Here is a 12,608-nt window from a genome sequence, read left to right on the forward strand (position 1 = left end):
CATTCAATTATTCCACTCAATTCAGATCACCAAGCTGGCTAATCCATGATTTCCACTTCACTGCAGTCTCTGAAGACACAGACACTTGTCCACACCCAGAATGAATCCAAGCTGAGGTACACCACAATTAGTTATTTGTTTCCTGTTACATCTGAACCTTGTGAGATTCAGCCACCTCCTGGGAACCAGCCGTCTGGCAATGAGGCATGAATAAAACAGAGAGGGTTCCAGCTGGCGTCACCTGCTGTGTTTTGCTTTATTTCTCTACACAGATTTCTAGACTTCTGAAATCCAGGGGCTGCTCTCAAGAGGGCATGTGTCACATGGGCTGGGCCTTCGAGACCTGGTTATGTTTTTGAAATTTCCTTCTTTTCTTTCTTTTTCTCATTCTCTCTCTTTCTCTCTCCTTCCTTCCTTCCTTCTTTCTTTCTTTCTTCCTTCCTTCCTCTCTCCTTCCCACTTTCTCTTTTCTTTCTTTCTTTCTTTCTTTCTTTCTTTCTTTCTTTCTTTCTTTCTTTCTTTCTTCCTTCCTTCCTTCCTTCCTCTCCCCTCTTTTCTTCCTTCCTTCCTCTTTCTTTTCCTCTTTCTGTTTTCTTTCTTTCTTTCTCTTTCTTTCTCCCTTTCTTTCTTTCTTTTTTCTTCCTTCCCTCCTTCCTCTCCCCTCTTTTCTTACTTCCTTCCTCTTTCCTTTCCTCTTTCTGTTTTCTTTCTTTCTTTCTCTTTCTTTCTCCCTTTCCTTTTTCCTTTTTTCTTCCTTCCTTTCTTCCTTTTTGAGGCTCAGCTTGCTTAGATGATGGGCCCAGAACTGCGGCCCTCAGATTTTGCGGCTGGCTCAGAACTCTGCTTGCCTTCACATTTGGTACCCGTCCAGGTACGATGACTCTTCAGAATCTAAAAACACTTTTGATTAAAATCCCACCTTTGAAGATCATCTGTGCTCTGACAAGATTTCTGTCTTGTTCCTTAGTATGGCAATGTGTGTTCAGTTTTACCAGGTGTTGTTGCTAAGAAGTGTTGGTCTTCACTTTGTGGCACCCCATTGAGAGTGCATGGATAATCTTTTTCCATGTTTCTTCTATTGTCTTGGTTAAGACTCTTGGATACCCTGCTTGTCTCTGAAGGCCTGAGAAGATTGTGATTTTTGTCCTTATGGGGTTACAAACCTCTTCAGCTCCTTCAATCCTCTATCTAACTCCTTCATCCTAGAGACAGCAAACTTAAATCTTGTCTTCTGAGAGGTTCTGCCAAATCATGACAAATAGAGGTGGATAGAACTGAGAATGAGATCCCCAGTGGAGGAGTTAGATAGAGGATTGAAGGAGCTGAAGAGGTTTGTAACCCCATAAGGACAGTAATACCAACCAACCAGAGCTCCTAGGGACTACACCACTATCTAGAGTACAAATGGATGACCCCATGGTTCCAGCTGCATATGTAGGGAGGATGGCTTTATTGGGCATCAATGGGAAGAGAAGCCCTTGGACCTGGCAAGGTTTAATGCCCCAGTGTAGGGGAATGTCAGCGTGGGGAGGGGAGGGGCTCCGTGGGTGTGGGTACATCCCCACAGAAACAAGGGGAGGGAGGATGGGATAGGGGGTTTATGGAGAGGAAACTGGGAAAGGGAATAACATCTGAAATGTAAATAAAATATATCCAATTAAGAAAATTGTTTGAAGCTTCTTTGAAGCATAACCTTGTTTTCCCTGAATGCAAGCAATGGAATTTTTGTTGCTAACCATATATAACCTGTGAAATTATGGCCATCAGGAAAGAAATGAGGTAGAAGTTCTGAGCAAAGCAAAACCCATGCTTCCTTCTGTCTCTTCCAGTCACGTGGACCAAACCAACCTTGTCAGAGCTTGAGCCATTTAGAGTTATGTTTACTGCTGCTATTTAAGACACAGAGTAATCATGAAAGCCCAACATATGATTCAGAAGGTATGTTACATGTTATGCTCAGGGACAGAAGGGCAGAAAGGTCTCTTTAATGTATGTAGGGGGGCAATGTGGCCTACAGGAAACATAGGCTCTTGAATACATGGTTCTTAAGAACTCATTCAAATTTCCTAGAGCACGTTTGAGGAATATCCCTATAGGATTTGATTGCCACAGGGTTTTTATTAGCAACATTTTTACAGATATTTTTATTGTGATTCACTACTTCTCCATGTCTTTTAATCTAGGATATGTTTACTGTTTACTGACCTTGATTTCTGAGGAGCACTTTGCCTGTTTTGTCCCCAAATGCTGGGGCAATGATGCATAGAATTAATGTCTCAAACTCCTCACCTGAGGTTGGGTACTACAGTCTTACCTTTGAGAGCTCTGTCAAAGGAAGGTTGTCTACCACCCACCCCTGCCTCTGTGGTATGTCTCCTTTATATTTAGACCACTCTAGCTAGCTTCAGCTGTAATGAAAGCAAAATTTAAAAAGTGTAAACAGCTAAGGCTAAATACTTTTGATTTAATTAAGGTTTGAATAAAACTGGCACTGTCTGTTCTAATTTTGAATTGTTTTGCCTTTGTCTTCACTTTGCTGTGAGGCTATTGTTTCTTTTCCTCATGCTAATTCTTGAGGCCGACTCTCATTCTGTGCATTTGTCTTCAACCTTTTGTATGAATTGCTTTGCTGAATCTTAGTACTTTGGAAAAAGAGTTTATCTATGTACCTGTCTTCTCTCTCTCTCTCTCTCTCTCTCTCTCTCTCTCTCTCTCTCTGTGTGTGTGTGTGTATGTGTGTGTATGTGTATGATTGCACACATCTGTCAGCATTTATCAACTACATTTATCTATCTATCATCTACCTACCTATTACAATCTACCTATTACTATCCATCCATCCATCCATCCATCCATCATCCATCCATCCATCCATCCATCCATCCATCCATCCATCCATCATCCATCATCCATCCATCCATCCACCCATCCACCCACCCACCCACCCACCCACCCATCTATCCATCTATCTATCTATCTATCTATCTATCTATCTATCTATCTATCTAGATGTAATTTATTTTTCCCTGGGACAATCAATTGCTGATACAGATTTTCTTAGCTACAAGATTAATTTTTGTGTTGAAAGAACAAGATTACTGCATCCGGCATAAACTTCATGACTACCATTTTCCAATCAGATAGAACTGTAACAATATGATGTTACCCCCCTCAATTCGCATACCTGATTTGGGAAAAGGGAACATGGCCTTTAGATTTCAAACCTATATTTGCAATTTAGAACTGTACCCTGTTAAGGTCATAACCTCTGAAACTCAAATCCATGTAAACATGGCTCCCAGGATGGTTGTGAGCAAAAGTGGACCCAGTAAACTTCATTTTGTTTACCTCTCACTTCTCTTCTCTGAGGCTTAAATGTGGGGCTAAAATTATTTGCACAAAAATACTAATTAATATAATTTAACCACGTAACAACTTGTTACACACTTTAAGGTCTATCCTCAAAAGAATGATGCCTAATTCTTAGGCTTAAATATAAAATTCACTGTGTGTATTAATTGCCCTAGAATATTGAGAAAACTGATAGCCAAAAAATGACTGTTATTAGTGATTTCTGATAAGGAACAGAGGGCACAGGAATTCCAGGCACTTGGAACGAGCCAGGATGCCAACTGTCTATGAGAAGAGCAGAGTGTGTCCCTACCCTCATCTCCAATGTTAGAAGAGCTTCCTGGACACTGACATAATTCTAAAAATGAAGTTCTGCTGCAGTTTGGAAGTACTAAAAAAATAACAGTGGGTGTTCAGAACTGGTGTGGTTTTGCTCGGGCTAGGGAAATTCCTTTCTTTTAACTTTTTCTGTGTCTTCTGACTCACACTAATCCTAAAGTGCTGCAGGTTTGACACAGCAAAGAATCTGTCAAATGTTATCAAATGGTCTTTGTGGGTGATGTCTTAGAAAATGTGGTCTAGATTACTTGCTCTCTTCTACTTTGTTTGTATGTTTAAGCATGTGTTTGTGTGTGGGCATGTACACAGGTTGTGGGTCCCATGGAGGCCAGGAGGCGCTGGGCCTCTTCAAACTAGTGCTGTAGTCAGTTGTGAGCTCCCAATGTTTGTTCTGTACCTTTGTTACTGTCCTGCACTGTGATTAAAACATCACAGCCAAACAGAACTTAAGAAAGAGTTCACGCCAGCTTATAATTTCAAAGACAAACTAGACGCATAGAGAGCAATCTGGACTCTGGCTGAGATGAGGAAGTCTTGAAACCTTCCCTAGTAAAGTATTACCATTACCAAGACCACGCCTCTTAAACCCCTCAAAATATCCCCATCAACTGGAGACCAGCATTACCTGGGAAGCCAACTCGGGTCCTCTGTAAGTTCAGTAGAGGATCTTAACTGCTCAGGCATTTCTCTAGCCACTCTCTCTCATCTTGCATTTTTATCTTTCCTTTAAAAAAATTTTTAGTGGCTTTAATAGTGCATAATTCAGTACGATAAGGCAGAAGAGAATGAAGAGGTTATGTAAGGTAAGAGGAAATTAAGGCTCAGGAAAAGAAAACGAAACATGAGGATGTGGTTCATTTATAGAACATATGCCGCGGTGTACGGTTATTCCATCCTCTGGTGGTTTGTGAATTTTTCCTGTGGGCTCATGACAGTCTAATCAGAAAGAAAGCATTATACATAAAATTGTCTTTAGAAAGAAAAACAGGACCTAGAGCAGAGAGACGCTTCTGCTGGGTCCCAGTAATGAGGACACATGTCATGTAGTAGCCCATCTGCTCCGTCCATCCTTGTGGGAAATGCAGTGTGGTGGCAGGTGGGTCTCTGAGTTTGAGAGCCGCCTGGTCTACAGACCTAGCTTCAGAGTACTCAGGGCTACACAGAGAAACCCTGTCTCAGAAAAACAAGACCAACCAACAAAACAATCAAGCAACCAACCAAACAAAAAGAGTGTAGAACGAAGCATTATGGGGCAAAGCAATCGCAATCTTTGCAACGCTGCAAAGATGTGCAAGTCCAATAGTCAGGGGAGGATTTTTACTGTTGTGGTCTAATCTGACAACTGGTCCTTGTTACAAGGTCAGTGTGCTAATTAACCACTCTGTTCTGTTGCTGGATACTTAGGGTCAGCATCAAAGGTGAAATGCATCCTTTTTTAGAAGGAGAATTTCTGAGGGACACTATATAATAATTAAACAGTATAATGTTGATACCTACTGTTTTGGGTTAATGCACACAAGGCAAACATTAGAAGGCTCAAATATATAATATAGTGCGTCTATGTCTTGAAAACAGTGCCAAATGACAAGTCCTACGCTGCTCTTGACAGCAAGGTAGATTGTATCTCTCGTGTGTGAACATCCAACTGAATACCAGGGTAGTACAGGTTCTAGAGATGCTCAGGTTGCAACGTCAGCATCATGCAGTCTCGCTTCACCTTGACCAGGTTCTTTCTGGAGCTGTGTGTTGAATTGTTACAGCATTTCCCAAAATAGATGTTCATGGCATCTGGAGTGCCAAATGTAAATGAAATTTGGGGAAAAGGTGAAGCCTTCTGGGTGAGTTGGGGAAGGGTGTAAATTGCCAAGGGAAGAGGTGCTCCCAAGGGAAGAGGTGCTCTAACGATTAGTCTATCAGAACAATCAAAATAGATTTTCTTATAAGTGAAGTACTTCTCATAGAAGTACTGAACAAACTCATGGAAGGCCTGGAGGGACACTGCAGGAAACACTTGGGTGGGGATGAAAGAGCTTTCTTCAAGTTTCCTTGAAACTCTTCTGAATTTGTGTGTCTTTACATGAAATGGCAGAGATTTAAAGGTGAAAATCCACAAGTTATTTAAGGAAGAAAATCAGTTGGGTCTCAGACTATTGTCAACGTCTCAGAAGTTCTGCCCACAGATGACTAAGTAAAAATAACACAAGCAGATGATGAGTCATGCTGTCTTTTCTCTGTGGTGGTTTGAATACAGTTGGCCCAGGGAGTGGCACTATTAGGATGTGTAGGCTTGTTGGAAGAGGTGTGCCCTTGTTGGAGGAAGTGTGTCACTGTTGGGGTGGGCTTTGAGACCCTCCTTGTAGCTGCCTGAGAGACAGTCTTCTCCTGGCTGCCTTCAGATCAAGAAGTAGAATTCTCAGCTTCATCTCTAGCACTGTGTCTGCTTCAATGCTGCCATGCTTCCCACCATAATGATAATGGACTGAAATCCAGTCTCGATTAAATGTTGCCTTTTATAAAATGTTGCTTTGGTCATGGTGTCTGTTCACAGCAATGAAACCCTAACTAGTCTCTAATGTGCCAGGTCCCAGATCACAGTTGCCATGTGGGAACTACATGGGGAAGGAGGTTTGTATGTGTGTGTATGTGGAGAGAGAGAGAGAGAGAGAGAGAGAGAGAGAGAGAGAGAGAGAGAGAGAGAGAGAGAGAGAGAGAGATATTGAAAAGGCTCTTCCAGTAAGAGTCATTTTTCTTCCAGGCATCTCTATGCAGGACGGACCAAGCAATGAAAAGAACCTTGCTCCCTTACAGCCAACAGTGGTGCTGATTTCTGCTGAGAGACCCGTGGGAACCTTGATGATCTGTCTCTGGTTTGTAGTGATGTCCATTGCTGGGACTACATGCAGGATAGGCTTTCCCTAGACTTTCCTTGGTAACTCTGGAGTCTGCATGTGTGCAGGTAACACTTGGGACATATGGACAGCTAAGGATGGCATCCAGCATGTTTTTCTCAGCGTAGACAAAGACCTCAGTGTATATTTGCTTTTCTCGTGTCCTTCATAGTGTGTGCCTGTGTTTGCGTGTGAGTCTCTGTGTGCACTTGATTTAGTGGGTGCTGGTGGGGCTAGAGATCAATATTTGATGTCTTTATTATTTTTGGTTGATTTTTTAAAATGTTTTTATTAGCATTTATTAATCATACACAATAATGGGTTCCATTGTGACATTTTCATATTTGTCCATAACATATGTTTACTGCCCTCCTGGTAACCTCTCTTGATTATATTTCTTTTCTCATGCCCTTCTTTGGAGGACCCAGTGAGTTTTACTAGGTTTCTTCACAAGAGTGTGAATGAGACAGTTTGTTTACAGGAGCATGATCACTGTAGCAGTGACTACCCTGCTGGGAAAACGTCTCTCTCCTATCAACTGTTAACTGAGTATGAAGCCTCTTACTGAACTGAAAACCATCCTTTCATTAGTCACCTGCCCAGAAAGTTCTCAGGGTTTGCTCTTTGCCTTCTTATCTCTGGGGTTACAGGTATGTACCATGTTCAACTTCTGCACATGCAGGGGGGATTTGAACTCGGGTCTTTATGCTTGTGCCCCAAGCACTATACTCACAGGCCTACCTCCTCAGTTTTACAACCTACCTTCTCTAAATTTGAAAGTCTATGCCCGTGTTGTATATCCTATGGAGGTCTACATACCTCCCATACTAAAAACACCACGCCACTGGCTCGCTTGCGCTGTTACTCTCATTGGAAACTTTCTTAAAATATACATTTAATTTCTAGCAACCTATAGCCACAACTGTCTGTTCTTAATTAGTCACTACTGTGCATGTAGTCTTGTATTTCATAATAAATGACTTGTTAGAGTTCTTGGGATGTCCTCTAAAGGCTCAGTTGGCTGCATGTGGTTGGTTTTACAAGTTGGGCTTTCCTTTTGGTCCTTTCTTGACGCCCCTATGCTCAGTTTGATGATATCCTTGAATACTTCCCATTTTCCCACCCCCAATAAAAACCATTACCTTGCCAGAGGCTGCATCTTTAGACTTGACACACAGTGTAATCACTACTTGCTGTGTACACAGCTGCTCTTTGGGGCCAAGTCTCAGTCCTCTGACTTCTTTCAGGCTCCTGGTTTGCTTCTTGCTTCTGTTTTTGCCCTCTAAAGTTATTCTCCCAAATCCACGTCATGTGCTGCTGCTCTCATTAAAACACACGCCTTCCAAGTCCCTCAGACAAAGGGATGCAAAGTCCTATGGGGTCCTTTCTGGCTGACTGTCCAGCTCCCCATTCCAGACACACTAGCCTTCATTCTCTACTGAGAAGCATGTTTCTGCCTCAGGACCACTGCCTGGAATGCTCTTGCCCAAAAGATCCTGTGGTTCACTCCTTACTTAGGATTATTGCAATGAAGCCGCCCTTTTATGTTGAGGACTTTTTTGTTAGTTTTGGTTGTCTATTTTCTTCAACAGAAATAAAAGCTCTCCAAAGATCAAGAGTGTTCCTTTCTTCTCTCTTGTTTTATCCCAAATGCCAAGCATGGTACCTGGGCCAAAAGAGCTACTTAGTAAAATGTTGTTGACGGGATGCGTGGATGCCGCGTGTGAAGACATGCTGAGATGTTACTCATGGTGCTTAGATGATGGATAAAGCTCAGAGTCACTTGGAAGCTTTGAGGTGCTCAGGGATGAATCATGGTTATGATATCACATCCGGCCAGGAGGTAATCAGGTTATGGTAAGGTAAGACCTGTGAGGCTCAGTTAGCATGACATATGCTCTTCCATTTGTGTTCTTGTCTTGATGTTGGATGGACCTTGTTAGGATGACTGAGAGAAGATATTGAAACCAGGAAGAGTCATGAAGCATTGTGATATGAATTCAAAACAGACCACTGGGAGCTAGGCGAGAGACACCGGGAGAAGACAGTCTTGTCACTTAGATCTCTTAACCCCTTGTCTTGTGTATTAATTTCTGTTATATAATTATATTACTCATCACTTAAGGGATGTTACAAGAAATTTCTGATTCTAACATAGATGAATGGAGTAATATGCCCCCTATGTACTATATTTTGAAGGATGGTTATAAAATTAGGGTTTCCATCGCTGTGATAAAGCAGCGTGAGCAACCTGGGGAGGAAAGGTTTTATTTCATCGCACAGCTCTCGGGGTTACATTCCATCAGCGAGGGAAGTCTGGGCAGGGGCTCTGTATACCTGGAGGCCATGGGCGGGGCTGCTTATTGGCTGGCTTAGCCTGCTTCTATTGCTCTGCACCTCCGTCCCAGTGCTTCAAACACACGGAGCGACTGATCACCTCTGCGTGCTGAAACTGTTTTTATTTCTTTTACTTTTGCTTAGCCATGTCTCTAATTTCTAATGGCATGTAACAAACATAAACTATGCTTTTATAATTAGAAATATATTATGAACATAGCTTTGAAGTCATTAGGTTGTCTGAGAGTGTGTAACCTACTGAGCAAAGGTCATAAGGTCATTGTTGGACATGACTCTTATTCTGGAAGGCCTCTTCAGTGCCTTTCAAGTGGCTTTACACACACACACATGCACACACAAACACATACACCAACACATACACAAACACACACACACAAACATACACACACCAACACACACACAAACACACACACAAACACATACATACCAACACACACACAAACACACATACCAATACACATACAAACACACATACCAACACACACACAAACACACACACACAAACACACACACCAACTCACACACACACACCAACTCATACACACACTAACACACACACAAACACACACAAACATACACACCAACTCACACACACACACACACACACAAACACACACACTAACACACACACACAAACACATACCAACTCTCTCTCTCTCTCTCTCTCTCTCTCTCTCACACACACACACACAAACACACACAAACACACACATACCTCTAATAGCTGACCTTGTCCTATCTTCTGTGGCATCCATCCACTGCCCACCTAAGGCTTCTAGCACCAGTGGAAGTTAATATCCATTGGAATGCCAGTTTCTAGATTAAAAGAAAAGATTTCTCTTTACCAATTTTGATGATGTGTTTGTGTGTGTGTGTGGCAAAGAGCGTTGTATGTGCACATGAACACAGGTTTCTGAAGAGGCCTGAGGCATTGGATCCCCTCAAGAGATGCGAGCTCCTGACATGGGTGCCGGAACTGAACTCAGGTCTTCTGTAAGGTCAGACACGCTGCAACTGCTGGAGCATCCTCAGCCTCCAGGACTCGGGATTTTTGTACCAACCTCCTACTTGTTCCTGCATCCTTGCCCCCTGCCTGCATCCATTCTCCTCAATATGCTGTTCTAAAGGCACGCCATATCAGGGTATTTTAATCCTCAAACTCCATTTCCAGATCCTCGGGGAAAATTCAAGGACTTTCTACGCCGTACAAGGCTCTGTTAATTTAATTCATCTTTGGAATGAGAACCAAGCCCCTTAGTAGTTGGTTATACTTTTAAACCCATCACCCACAACATCCCACAGACCTTACTCCCCTTTCAACTTTCTCTTTATGTTTTTATGCTTTGGATATAAGGACAGTGTTTCCTGGGATCACACAACACCGACACCATAATGTTATCTGAACATTCTACTTCCTGTGATTAAAATGATTCTGTTTGATGACTTATTAGGAAGAAAGTAAGATGCCATTAAAGTTTCTGAGGTATTCATTGATAGTGGATATAAGACTTTTCTAATTCTGAAACATATATAGCCATCTAGCTAGACAGCCATGCATATGCACAAATTCACACACACACACACACACACACACACACAGAGAGAGAGAGAGAGAGAGAGAGAGAGAGAAAGAGAGAGAGAGAGAGAGAGAGAGAGAGAGAGAGAGAGAGAGAGAGAGAGAGAGAGAGAGCTCGATTCTATGTGGGATAGAAAGAAATGGGTAAAGGAAGAAGAAAGAATTCCAGATGGAAGGTATGAACAAGTGAAATATAAATTAGCATAACCATTATGGGGAATAGTATGGAGAATGTGGCCTGTGATCCAGCTCTTCGGGGACTATAACCATAGGAAATGAAAACATTGTATCAAAGGGATACCTACACCCTCAGGTTCAATGTGGTACCATTCACAATAGCCAAGGTACCCCTGACAGTGATGCCTGACAATAGAAGCCCAACAGTGGATGGATGGACAAGAGTCTGGTGTGTGTGTGTGTGTGTGTGTGTGTGTGTGTGTGTGTGTGTGTGTGTGTGTGGACTATTATTCAGTCTTAAAGGGAACAGAATCCTTTCATTTGTATCTAAATGAATGGAAGTGGAGGAAATTGTGTTAAGTAAAATAAACCAGGCACAGAATGACACATACCACATGTTCTCTCTCATATGTGGAAGTTAAAATAACCCATCTGAAAATAGATTACTAGATGCTTCGAAGAATGGGGTCTATAGAGATAGCTCCTTATCCTAGAGGCAGATTGGACCCTGGGTGCAGAAAGACCATTCAATACGAGGAATGAGTTCTGCATCACATCCCCATGGCCCCAGTTCACAATAACCATTACATAGTTAATGAAATGCTAAAAGACAGGATCTTGGAGGCTCCAAAATAAAAATGAGAAGATGGAAACACTAATTACCTCGGTTTTATCCATACACACCATACCCATGCATTGAAATATCACAATGCACCCTATGAATGTATTTAGAAATACTGAAAACAAGTAAAAGCTCAAATTCAACTCAATAGCCATTTCCCCATCTAGCATTTTCTTGCTTCTGTAGTTGAATGAATTTCATTTACTAGCTATAACTTTTAAAGAAGACTTCATATGACAGACTAAACCTTAGCAATGTGGGTAGAAGAATTCTTAACCTTAATGGAACATACCCCATTCTGTTGAAGATTTTATGAGCAAAGCACGTTTTAGCAATATTGCTTTCTGTGGAAGAAACACTAGGGTAGGCCCTGTTGGTAACAACTAAGATCAAAGGGAGGAAGGAAGGAAGGAAGGAAGAAAAGGGAGGAAAAAAGGAAGGAAGGAAGGGAGGGAGGAAGAAAGGGAGGAAGGAAGGAGGAAGTGCAGCTGTATAGTCTTTCCCCCTTGAAACACACTGTGTAGTGAAGGTTACCTGGAAGCATCCTGAGATGAGATACAATGTATCATCCAATGGAGCATTGATACAAGGTCCCAAAGGAATGGCGATATGCCAGTGTTATCATTCAACTTAACAAATAGCTGTTTCGATTCATGATTACGATTATGGTTTGCATCTGGAAGGTCTCCCTAAAGGGCACATGGTGAAGACTTAGTTTCCAACCTAATGATATTAAGAGGTGGAGCTTTGCAAAGTAAGGGAATAATGTCATAAAATCACGAAGGCTCTGACTTTATCTATGGACTTCATTGATGGTCTCATAACCTAATGGAATACTGAGAGATACTGGAAGCTTTAGGAAGTATGACATAGTAAAAACAGTAGGTCACTATTCTCTCATTGAACTCTCTCTCTCTCTCTCTCTCTCTCTCTCTCTCTCTCTCTCTCTCTCTCTCTCTCTCCTCTTTGTTCCATGGTACACTCATTCATCATGGCATTCTATTTCACTACTAACCTAGAAATCCAAGTGACCGTGAGTTTAACTCTGAAACTATGAGCTGAAGGCACTTTTCTCATTTGCTCTCAGGTATTTTGTAACATGAAAGCAAACTAACACCTGGAGCCTTTCCGTTCATGCCTGCGCTGAGTTCTAAAGACATGTATGAGAAGAATGAGACGGTGACCTTGCCAGGAATGTCTGTGTCTCAACAGCTTTCAAGAGCAGTTGGTCACAGAAGTATTTAAAGACATAAGCAAGGGATAATGACAATGTCAAACACAGAAGTAAGCACAAAAA

The sequence above is a fragment of the Micromys minutus genome, assembly GCF_963924665.1.
Source record: "Micromys minutus genome assembly, chromosome: 28".
Classification (NCBI taxonomy): Eukaryota; Metazoa; Chordata; class Mammalia; order Rodentia; family Muridae; genus Micromys; species Micromys minutus.